The sequence below is a fragment of the Ranitomeya variabilis genome, chromosome 5 (genome assembly GCF_051348905.1).
Source record: "Ranitomeya variabilis isolate aRanVar5 chromosome 5, aRanVar5.hap1, whole genome shotgun sequence".
Lineage (NCBI taxonomy): Eukaryota > Metazoa > Chordata > Amphibia > Anura > Dendrobatidae > Ranitomeya > Ranitomeya variabilis.
Window position 1 is genome coordinate 605,187,940 of NC_135236.1, and position 9,905 is coordinate 605,197,844.

Here is a 9,905-nt window from a genome sequence, read left to right on the forward strand (position 1 = left end):
TGGGTATGTGTGGGGAAAAGGAGAGAGTATTGTGGTTGATGATGACATGTATAAAAGAGGTTTTGTGGGATGTGAGGAATATATATGTGTTTAAAAGGAAGGATATTGAGGTTAAAAACTGTATAAAAATTATTTTGGGAAAATTGTATTTTTGCTTTGTGTGTGATCAGAGGAGGAGAGGGGAGGTGGATGCCGAGGGAATTTGGAAGACTAAAAAGTGGAAACATTTTGTTAATGTACCTTGAGGTGTTTTTTGTTGTTAATAAATTTTCTTGTGTTTTCCAGTGATGATGGGAATGGCGGTGGCACTAAGTGTGTGGCACGCTGTTTTGGGAGATGAGTTCCTTATAGTTTTGGTTACCTGACTGTGGAACTTCCCATCTGAGGAAAAAAAAAAAAAAAAAAAATCAGTGTCAGGCCTCATGGCAGCACAAGTACAAAACCATTTTTGGTTATCGCTTCTTGGCCTCATGGCTATGATCGTCGCCGCCGCTCAAGATCAAGTGTAGTATCTGTTCTTATCAGTTTAATATCTGATACGTCCCCTATTTGAGGACCATATATTAAATGGATTTTTAGAACAGGGAGATGGAAAAAGAGCTTCCTCTGTCCACTCCACGCATTGACCCGTTATTGCAGTATCTCCCGGTACGGTGCACTCCTTCTCTGATCCGGATTGAATTGAAATCAGCACACGTTGTGTTTTAACCCATTATGTGAATTCTTTTCAGGGTCAAAGTTGCACATTTCAGATGCCAAATGCATTTTGCTAGATTTAACTTGACCAATTGCAACATTTTGTGCGCGCATTGTTTGCACCTATGAATGTCAAGCATTGTATTGCATTCTATAAGGAATCTATCAATCAATCAATCTCTCTTTACTGGTTGCAACCCGTGTGTGAAGCTGTGGACACGTATTTGGCCTTTGTTACAGTGTTGCAAATATATCGTCTGCAAAGTTAGGCCCCTTGCTATCAGTACTTAGTGTTTAAATTTAAGTAACCCATAAGTAGTTCTGCCATACATACCACGTTTGTGACAGCATGATTTCTTTTGTAAAACATTGTCTCCGTCTTGTGAACCACTGACTATTAAATTTGGTGTATATGTATTTAAAAAAAGGGAAAATCGTGTCTTTCCTGATCTTGAATACGCTGCCTATCTCCACCTGTGTGAGTATTCTAATGCTTTCTAGCAACCAGGTGCGCTGCCTGCATTAGATAGAATCTGTTCACGGAACCCTCACGTGTCACAATTGGCCCTTGGCCATGGTCTGGAACCCTCACGTGTCACAATGGGCTGGAACCCTCGCGTGTCACAATGGGCTGGAACCCTCACGTGTCACAATGGGCTGGAACCCTCACGTGTCACAATGGGCTGGAACCCTCACGTGTCACAATGGGCTGGAACCCTCACGTGTCACAATGGATCCTTGGCCTATAAAAAGCAGCGCGGTGGCAGTCAACCTCAGTCTGCTGCTGGAGCAGCGGTGGGCAGCATGGTGGTAGATAGGCAGCAGGGTCTATACCCGGCATCAGGAGAGCTGAGGGAAGACAGCTGCTCGCTTGTTTGTTTTTTGAATTTCCCTCTTGCATGCCTCCTCCTGGCACTCAGTAGGGCACATAAGAACAAAGAGGGGGGGGGGAGGGTTACAATAGGTGGGGTTATGCAGATTAAAAACCGAGTGGCTCACAGCTTTTACAGCTTGAACAAACGGCAAAACGGCCATTGTGAAGGCGTCCGGTTTGCTAAAATGTCCTCCTCAGGGCAATCTTTTGCTCCGTCTCCCCAAAGGGTATCAGTGTTAGGCCTTGGTGCGGCACAAGTGCAGAATGATTTCTGGTTATTGCTTCTTGGCTTTCCGGTTAGGATGAAGGATCAGTGTCAGGCCTCATGGCAGCACAAGTACAAAACCATTTTTGGTTATCGCTTCTTGGCCTCATGGCTATGATCGTCGCCGCCGCTCAAGATCAAGTGTAGTATCTATTCTTATCAGTTTAATATCTGATACGTCCCCTATTTGGGGACCATATATTAAATGGATTTTTAGAACAGGGAGATGGAAAAAGAACTTGCTCTGTCCACTCCACGCATTGACCCGTTATTGCAGTATCTCCGGGAACGGTGCACTCCTTCTCTGATCCGGATTGAATTGAAATCAGCACACGTTGTGTTTTAACCCATTATGTGAATTCTTTTCAGGGTCAAAGTTGCACATTTCAGATGCCAAATGCATTTTGCTAGATTTAACTTGACCAATTGCAACATTTTGCGCGCGCATTGTTTGCACCTATGAATGTCAAGCATTGTATTGCATTCTATAAGGAATCTATCAATCAATCAATCTCTCTTTACTGGTTGCAACCCGTGTGTGAAGCTGTGGACACGTATTTGGCCTTTGTTACAGTGTTGCAAATATATCGTCTGCAAAGTTAGGCCCCTTGCTATTAGTACTTAGTGTTTAAATTTAAGTAACCCATGGACACAGGGAGGTACGAACTTCCCCCCTTCCCTCGCACCGGGACTAACCGTTCACGTGACTTACTGCTTACCGGCAGAGACAGCCCCTTCAACCCGACACCTCTGGAGGTGTCCCACACCTTGCCGCACTGCCGCTGCAGCCACCCAGCCTCTGAACTTTATAGCACACTCGGCTGAGCACAGCAGTCGGTAATATAGCTGGAAAGACTCACCCCCTTTGGCGGCGCTCCTTTCCCCCGGCGGTCTGATAGAAATCTCGGGCGCTTCCCTGACGGCGAAAACGTGGAGGCTGGGAATTTCCCGCCAGTCCCAGCGCCATCTTGGACCTGCCACATAATACAGGGAGAACTCCTGCGCGCTTGACCGGCGGGCTGTGCTGGTCTTAAATCGTCCTCCACTTGCAGCTTATAGCTGCATCCTGCACGCTGCCTCCTGATCCCACACATCCATCTGCTTGGTGGCTGGGGGACTGGGGAGACCGTTTGTGCCGGAGCACACATTACATGTGCTGTGCACTAATACAAGGAACTATATCTGGTGCTGAGGCCCCTCCTCACCTACTATCTATAATTGCACTATATCTTCTGCTCTCCCATACCTTTTTGTTTATATCCAGCTACAGCTCAGTTAATACAGCAACTTTTTGTTGCCTGAGAAATGGACTGTCTCCTAGACTAATTTTTTCCACTGCAAGACAGACATCTAGTGACATCTAGTGCCCAATCTCAGAACTGGTGATACATTTTATAATACACAAAAAAGACTCAGCGAGCCACCGATCGTCCCCACTGCTACAATAGCGACACCTAGTGTCCATGTTGAGCTCTAATTCTGTGCACATTATGAGGATAATCTAAAAAATCCTCTTCTTAGAGGCGCATGTGCGGTTTTCAGCGGTGACAGTCATGTCTTGCTGATCTCCGCTACCCGATCTACCTATTTAGGCCCTAATCAGCACCTGAATTACGCCATTCACACCGCAACTGGACTCACTGCTCTCTCAGGAGACCCTCCTTCTGGCGATGCCTAAGAAGGGAGGTATGGCACAAACACCAGGCCGTAATATCGCAGATCTTCTTCAGAGCGGCAGCATTTCCAGGATGACTACTACGACTTCTCTCCCCTCGGCCTCTACGGGGAACACGGGAGATATAATGGTCCAAGATGAGACCGGTCCCCATATGGAGACAACGATCTCCACGGCAACTCTTACCAAGTCCTTACAAGAGACTTTTCGATCTGAGCTTACTTCAGCTATGCAGAAGATCTCCTCCCAGATACAGGACATTATGCAGCGTACGGTGGCCCTGGAGGAAAAGATGGACGCCACTGCAGATGCCTTAGAAGAAGATCGCGAAGTCCTCAAACTACATGCAGAACATGTCGCAGAACTAGAACTCCGATGCGAAGACTATGAGAACAGATCACGTCGGGGTAATCTGCGGATCAGGGGACTCCCTGAAAATATAGTAGCTCTTAAAGACACTGCAACTGCCCTCTTCACCGCGCTGCTCCCTGACACAGATCAGTCTATGCTGCATATCACCAGAATCCATAGAGCCCTGGGCAGGCCGCGCAATAGCGATATGCCCAGGGATGTGATCCTAAAACTACATTATGAGGAGGCACGAGATCTAATCCTGAATGCTGCACGTGATAATCCAGACCTACCGGGACTGCCATCTTCAGTACATATTTATGCGGATATCGCATCAACCACCCTTGCCAGAAGGAGATCCCTCAAACCAGTAACATCGGCCTTGCAGTCGGCACAGATTAAATACAGATGGAGCTTCCCCTTCGCCCTCATCTTTACATACAACTCTCAGCTGTACACCTGCCGTACACTATAAGAAGGGAAGAAAGCCATGCTTAAAGCTGGGATCCCGATCTCAATAGAGACCTCAGCCATGCCACAGAGAAAACCAAGACCGCCAAGAGAATGGCAAAACATTCCCAGAACAAGGAGCCAAAACGCACGGGTCGTCTATGTCCAAATTACAAGACCATCCACCTTGATTTCCGTGGGGCGGAGCGGGCTGATACTGTTCATCCTGATTGCTCCTGGAATTGGGGGGAGGGGGATGATGGCTCTTCGTTGCCTCTCCTTCCTGCCCTCCAGAATTAGTAATTGCATACCGAATGTTTATATAGATATTCTATTTTAACACTAAACGCAAGAGGTCCATCAGATTACTACATCCCTAATTAACCCTATCCCTCCCCTACCTTACCCCGCTCTCATTCCCCCCTACTTTCCCCTTTCTCCCAAATAATTCCCGTAGCGCAGTTCCCTCCTTTTCTCTTCCCTCCCCCCCCTTTTTTCCCCCTTTTCCCCTTTCTCCTCTCTTCTCCCTACCCCTTCTTACCCCACTCCCCTCACCTCTCCCCCCTTCCACCCATCTCCTCCCCCCCCCTTTTTCTTCCCTCCCCCCTCCTTAATCCCTTCCCCCCTCCCCTTCTCCCTCCCCTACCCTCCCTCCCCCTCCTCCCCCCTATTTTTTTTTTTTCTCTCTTTTCTCTCCTCCCTTTATACCTATCACTCTACCAAGGGCCTAAATGTCGGGTTTACAACATGCTGCCTAAACTTGGCGACACCTGGTACTCCACTTAATATGGTAAACCAGATCGCCATATTTTCCGGATATGATATCCGTTTGTTATTATTAACTGTTATGTTTGTCTTTGTCTCCCCCCAGTCTGTTTCCTCCCTATTGTTTCCCCACAGAGATCATCACTGCACTTACCAATCAACTCTACATCTACTAATCGGAAACACGGTTCTGGTTCCCGCTCGAGCCTCCTCATTCTTCAGCAGTAAATATTTACTGAAAAATGTGTAATGTTCTATCTCATAATGTCCGAGGATTCAACTCGCCCATTAAACGTAAGAAAGCCTTCCTTGATTACTCAAAACACACACCTGACATTATTTGTCTCCAGGAGACCCATTTTTCCACCTCCTCCCACCCTAAGCACTTTGATGCTAAGTATTCGCAACACTATATGTCAAACTCGGATAAAAAAACGAGAGGCGTCGCCACTTTCATTAGTAATAACTTCCCATTTCAGCTCATTAGCGCACATTCGGACTCTGAGGGCAGATTCCTCATTACTCTGGGAACATCACGAAACCAGACAATTTGCATTGTTAATAGCTATTTACCCGCAACTTCCCAGAGATTGGTCTTTCAGCTAATTATATCAAAACTAGCCACTCTTACGTATGACCACCTTATCTGGTGCGGCAACTTCAACTTTATCATTAATCCTAAATTAGATAGCAGCGCCCAGAAGCGATCGGATTTAACAAAAGCTGACAAAAAGAAAATCCAACACCTAATGAAAGACAACTGCCTGGTCGATGTATGGAGGGAACTAGGTGGTCCTGTAAAGGGTTACACATACTTCTCACCTGCACACCAGTCCTATTCTCGAATAGACCTACACTTAACTACCACAAGAACGATCTCATCGGTCCTATTCTCTCGCCATATTCCATCATCGTGGTCTGATCATGATGTTGTCCTATCAGCATTTAAATTCAATGTCATCACTTCTAAATTATTCAAATGGAGACTGAACGAATCCTTACTTACTGACCCTGTTACACTCTCTAAAATTAAGGAGGAATTGGGACTGTATTTCCAGACCAATTCCACTGATGACACTTCTCCTGGACTAGTGTGGATGGCACATAAAAAATTTATTACTGGCTCACTAATCAAAATCGCGTCCAATAAAAAGAAACAAAGATCTGAATTACAAACATGCTTAGAGACTAAACTCATGAAACTTGAACTCGCTAACCAAGCCACCACTTCCCTCTTTCTGATTAAACAAATCAGAGACACTAAGTTACAATTAGACACTATTCTTACAAACAAAACAGAGAGAGCGTTAACATGGACTAAGTCAACTTTTTCTAAATATGCAAATAAACCTTCAGGCATGCTGGCACGTAGACTCAGATGTAGAGAATCCTTAAACAATGTCACCTCCATCAAAGACTCCAAAGGCAAAATTTCCGCACACCCGGATATAGTATATGAAACATTCCGACACTACTATCAGAAACTATATACCTCTCCACAGATTTCTTCACCGCAATCCTTATCCTCCTTCCTAGATGAATTAAAATTACCTAAAATCCCCAATTCCTCGATAGACCAACTGCATGCACCAATATCTGAAGATGAAATTTCTGCAGTAATTAAAAACCTAAAAAAAAACAAAGCCCCCGGACCTGACGGCCTCACGGCACTATACTACAAGAAACTTACAAACATCCTCACACCACACATTAAAAATTACTGTAATGCTCTACTAAATGGCACCCAGATGCCCCCTGAATTCTATGTCGCCCATGTGACGGTAATCCCCAAACCAAAGAAAGACCATCTCCTTCCCAAGAATTATAGACCCACATCGTTACTAAATGTTGACCTCAAACTCTTTACATCCATCATTACCACTAGACTCAATACGTTTTTGCCTACCCTTATTCACCGTGACCAAGTGGGGTTCATACCTAATAGACAAGGTCCCGACAATATTAGAAGAAATCTAAATATTATACATTCAGCAAACTACCATAAACAACCCCTACTACTATTAGCTTTAGACATAGAAAAAGCTTTCGACTCGGTCTCATGGTCCTACCTATTTGAAGTCTTATCCAGATTTGGCATCCCTCGCACCCTTATTTCATGCCTCCAACTATTGTACGACAGCCCTACAGCCTATCTGAAACTCCCGTCAACTAAGCCTACTCCTATTAACATACAAAGGGGGACGAGACAGGGTTGCCCGCTTTCTCCGGCCCTGTTTGCCATGGCCATGGAACCACTAGCTGAGGCAATAAGGCTTAACCCGAACATACTTGGACCCGTAGGACTTGGCGCACAGTATAAGGCAAGCTTATTTGCGGACAATTTACTGCTGACTTTATCCAGCCCACTCACCACTCTCCCAAATTTATTTTCAGTTCTACGTAGATTTGAGTCGATCTCAGGACTCAAAATTAATGTTGACAAATCCGAAGCTCTATTTCTTAACACCACTAAGGATATGCAAACAAATATTACCTCCCAGTTCAAATTTACAAAAAATGAACATTATATAACATATCTCGGAGTCAATCTCACCTCTCACAAGTCGACCTTATTTAAGTGGAACTATCTCCCGTTAATAAAAAATCTTCAAGCTGACTTAACTAGATGGTCTGCCATGAAGTTGACCTGGTTGGGCAGATTACATGCAATTAAAATGGTCTCTTTGCCTAGATTTTTGTACTTATTCCGCTCTCTCCCCATACCATTGCCCCATGAGACCCTACATGAGGTTCACTCTATGATTTCAAAATTTATTTGGCAGGGGAAAAAACCCAGAATCCGTCAAAAAACTATGTTCATACATAGAAGACTGGGGGGGCTTTCCATGCCTAACTTCACACTGTATTACAAATCGGCTCAGTTAGCCCAATTGACTAATGCCTGCGCTGCCAACCGTGCTCCGAGATGGGTTGACCTGGAATCGTCCCTTTTAATTCCCTTTTCCTTACCGGGCCTTATGTGGTCCACACAAAAACTACCAAAAGGTCTACACACTACAGCACCTTTCACAGCACATTCCCTGATCCTTTGGAGGAAGGAAAGATTTAAATTTGAACTTCAATCTGAGTCCGCCCCACTGACTCCCCTCTTCTGCAACCCCATGTTCCCACCAGGACTTGACCCACGTCCTTTTGATTGGTGGAAAGCTAAAAGAATTACTACTCTAAAGTGTCTGTGCTCACCTTTTAATATAATTTTATCTAGACAAGAATTCCTCCATAAATACAATCCACCCACTAGCGAAACCTTTCGTATCTATCAGGTTTTCCATTTTGCGGAACAGTTTCTACAACGGAAAATCCCTTTTCGCGCGACTGGCTTTGAACAGAGATGCATGGATGACCCACTGGGAAGGGGAACTATTTCTCTGCTATACGGATCCCTCAATGCGGCACATGGAGTTGACAAACTACATTACATGAAACAATGGGAGGAAGATCTAGGCATCCAATTAACTTTGGAAAATTGGAGACGATGCTGTGACACAATTTCCAGGGGTAGCCATCAAGCCTCCCTGGCAGAGACATCCATTAAGGTCTTACACAGAACATATCAAGTCCCAAGTAAACTCCACGCTATATACCCCAACATTTCAGATAAATGCTTTAGAGGATGTGGCGCAGTGGGTGATATGAAACATATTTGGTGGGAATGTCCGATAGCCTCGGCTATGTGGCAGGAGGTAGGATTAATAATTGGAAAAATGTATGGCGGGGCAATACAACCTGATCCGGCCACATTCCTCTTGGGAGCCAAATACCCAGGATTTACTAATAAATTCCACAAGCTAACAGGCCAGCTACTTATGGCCGCTAAGCTACATATAGCTACCAACTGGAGGTCGCCGTTTCTCTCTGTCCAGACAGTTAGAGATAAAATGAACTCAATCCTCTTATATGAACGTATACATGCGACTAGGGAAGATTTGTGGGAGACCTTCTACCAAATTTGGAAGCCGTGGATGGATCTTAACACGAACTTAAATCTTGAACAAACCTTGACTTTATCTATTTGAGACTCTATTATCCTGTGAGAGATTCTAATGACACTGGGGTTGAGCTGGCGTTGGTTAGGATGCAGGGAGGTGGGAGGCAGAACTCAGAAATTGGAATATGGTATATCCTTGTCTGGTAAATATAATACAGCTTATCATGAAATAAAGTGCAGTATCTCATTTCCCTCCCCATTTTCCCTCTTTTATGTCTCCCCATGTTCATGTCTTGTCATATTTGTATCTTTGAATTCGAGTTAATGTATGTATGGTTTCTCTTATTAAACTCCCTTGTAAGGGATACTGTTGTTCAATTAATATGTTATTGAAAATAAAAATTATTGAAACTAAATTTAAGTAACCCATAAGTAGTTCTGCCATACATACCACGTTTGTGACAGCATGATTTCTTTTGTAAAACATTGTCTCCCTCGCGTGAACCACTGACTATTAAATTTGGTGTATATGTATTTAAAAATATGTATCTGCGCTGATCTTGAATACGCTGCCTATCTCCACCTGTGTGAGTATTCTAATGCTTTCTAGCAACCAGGTGCGCTGCCTGCATTAGATAGAATCTGTTCACGGAACCCTCACGTGTCACAATTGGCCCTTGGCCATGGTCTGGAACCCTCACGTGTCACAATGGGCTGGAACCCTCACGTGTCACAATGGGCTGGAACCCTCACGTGTCACAATGGATCCTTGGCCTATAAAAAGCAGCGCGGTGGCAGTCAACCTCAGTCTGCTGCTGGAGCAGCGGTGGGCAGCATGGTGGTAGATAGGCAGCAGGGTCTATACCCGGCATCAGGAGAG

The 9,905-nt window shown here is 44.8% G+C and overlaps 2 pseudogenes; both read left to right on the forward strand.

The window, feature by feature from the left end:
• Positions 1-454: 454 nt before the first annotated feature.
• On the forward strand, positions 455-664 carry LOC143777702 (U2 spliceosomal RNA; annotated as a pseudogene).
• A 1,263-nt stretch (positions 665-1,927) lies between these two features.
• On the forward strand, positions 1,928-2,137 carry LOC143777609 (U2 spliceosomal RNA; annotated as a pseudogene).
• Positions 2,138-9,905: the final 7,768 nt, after the last annotated feature.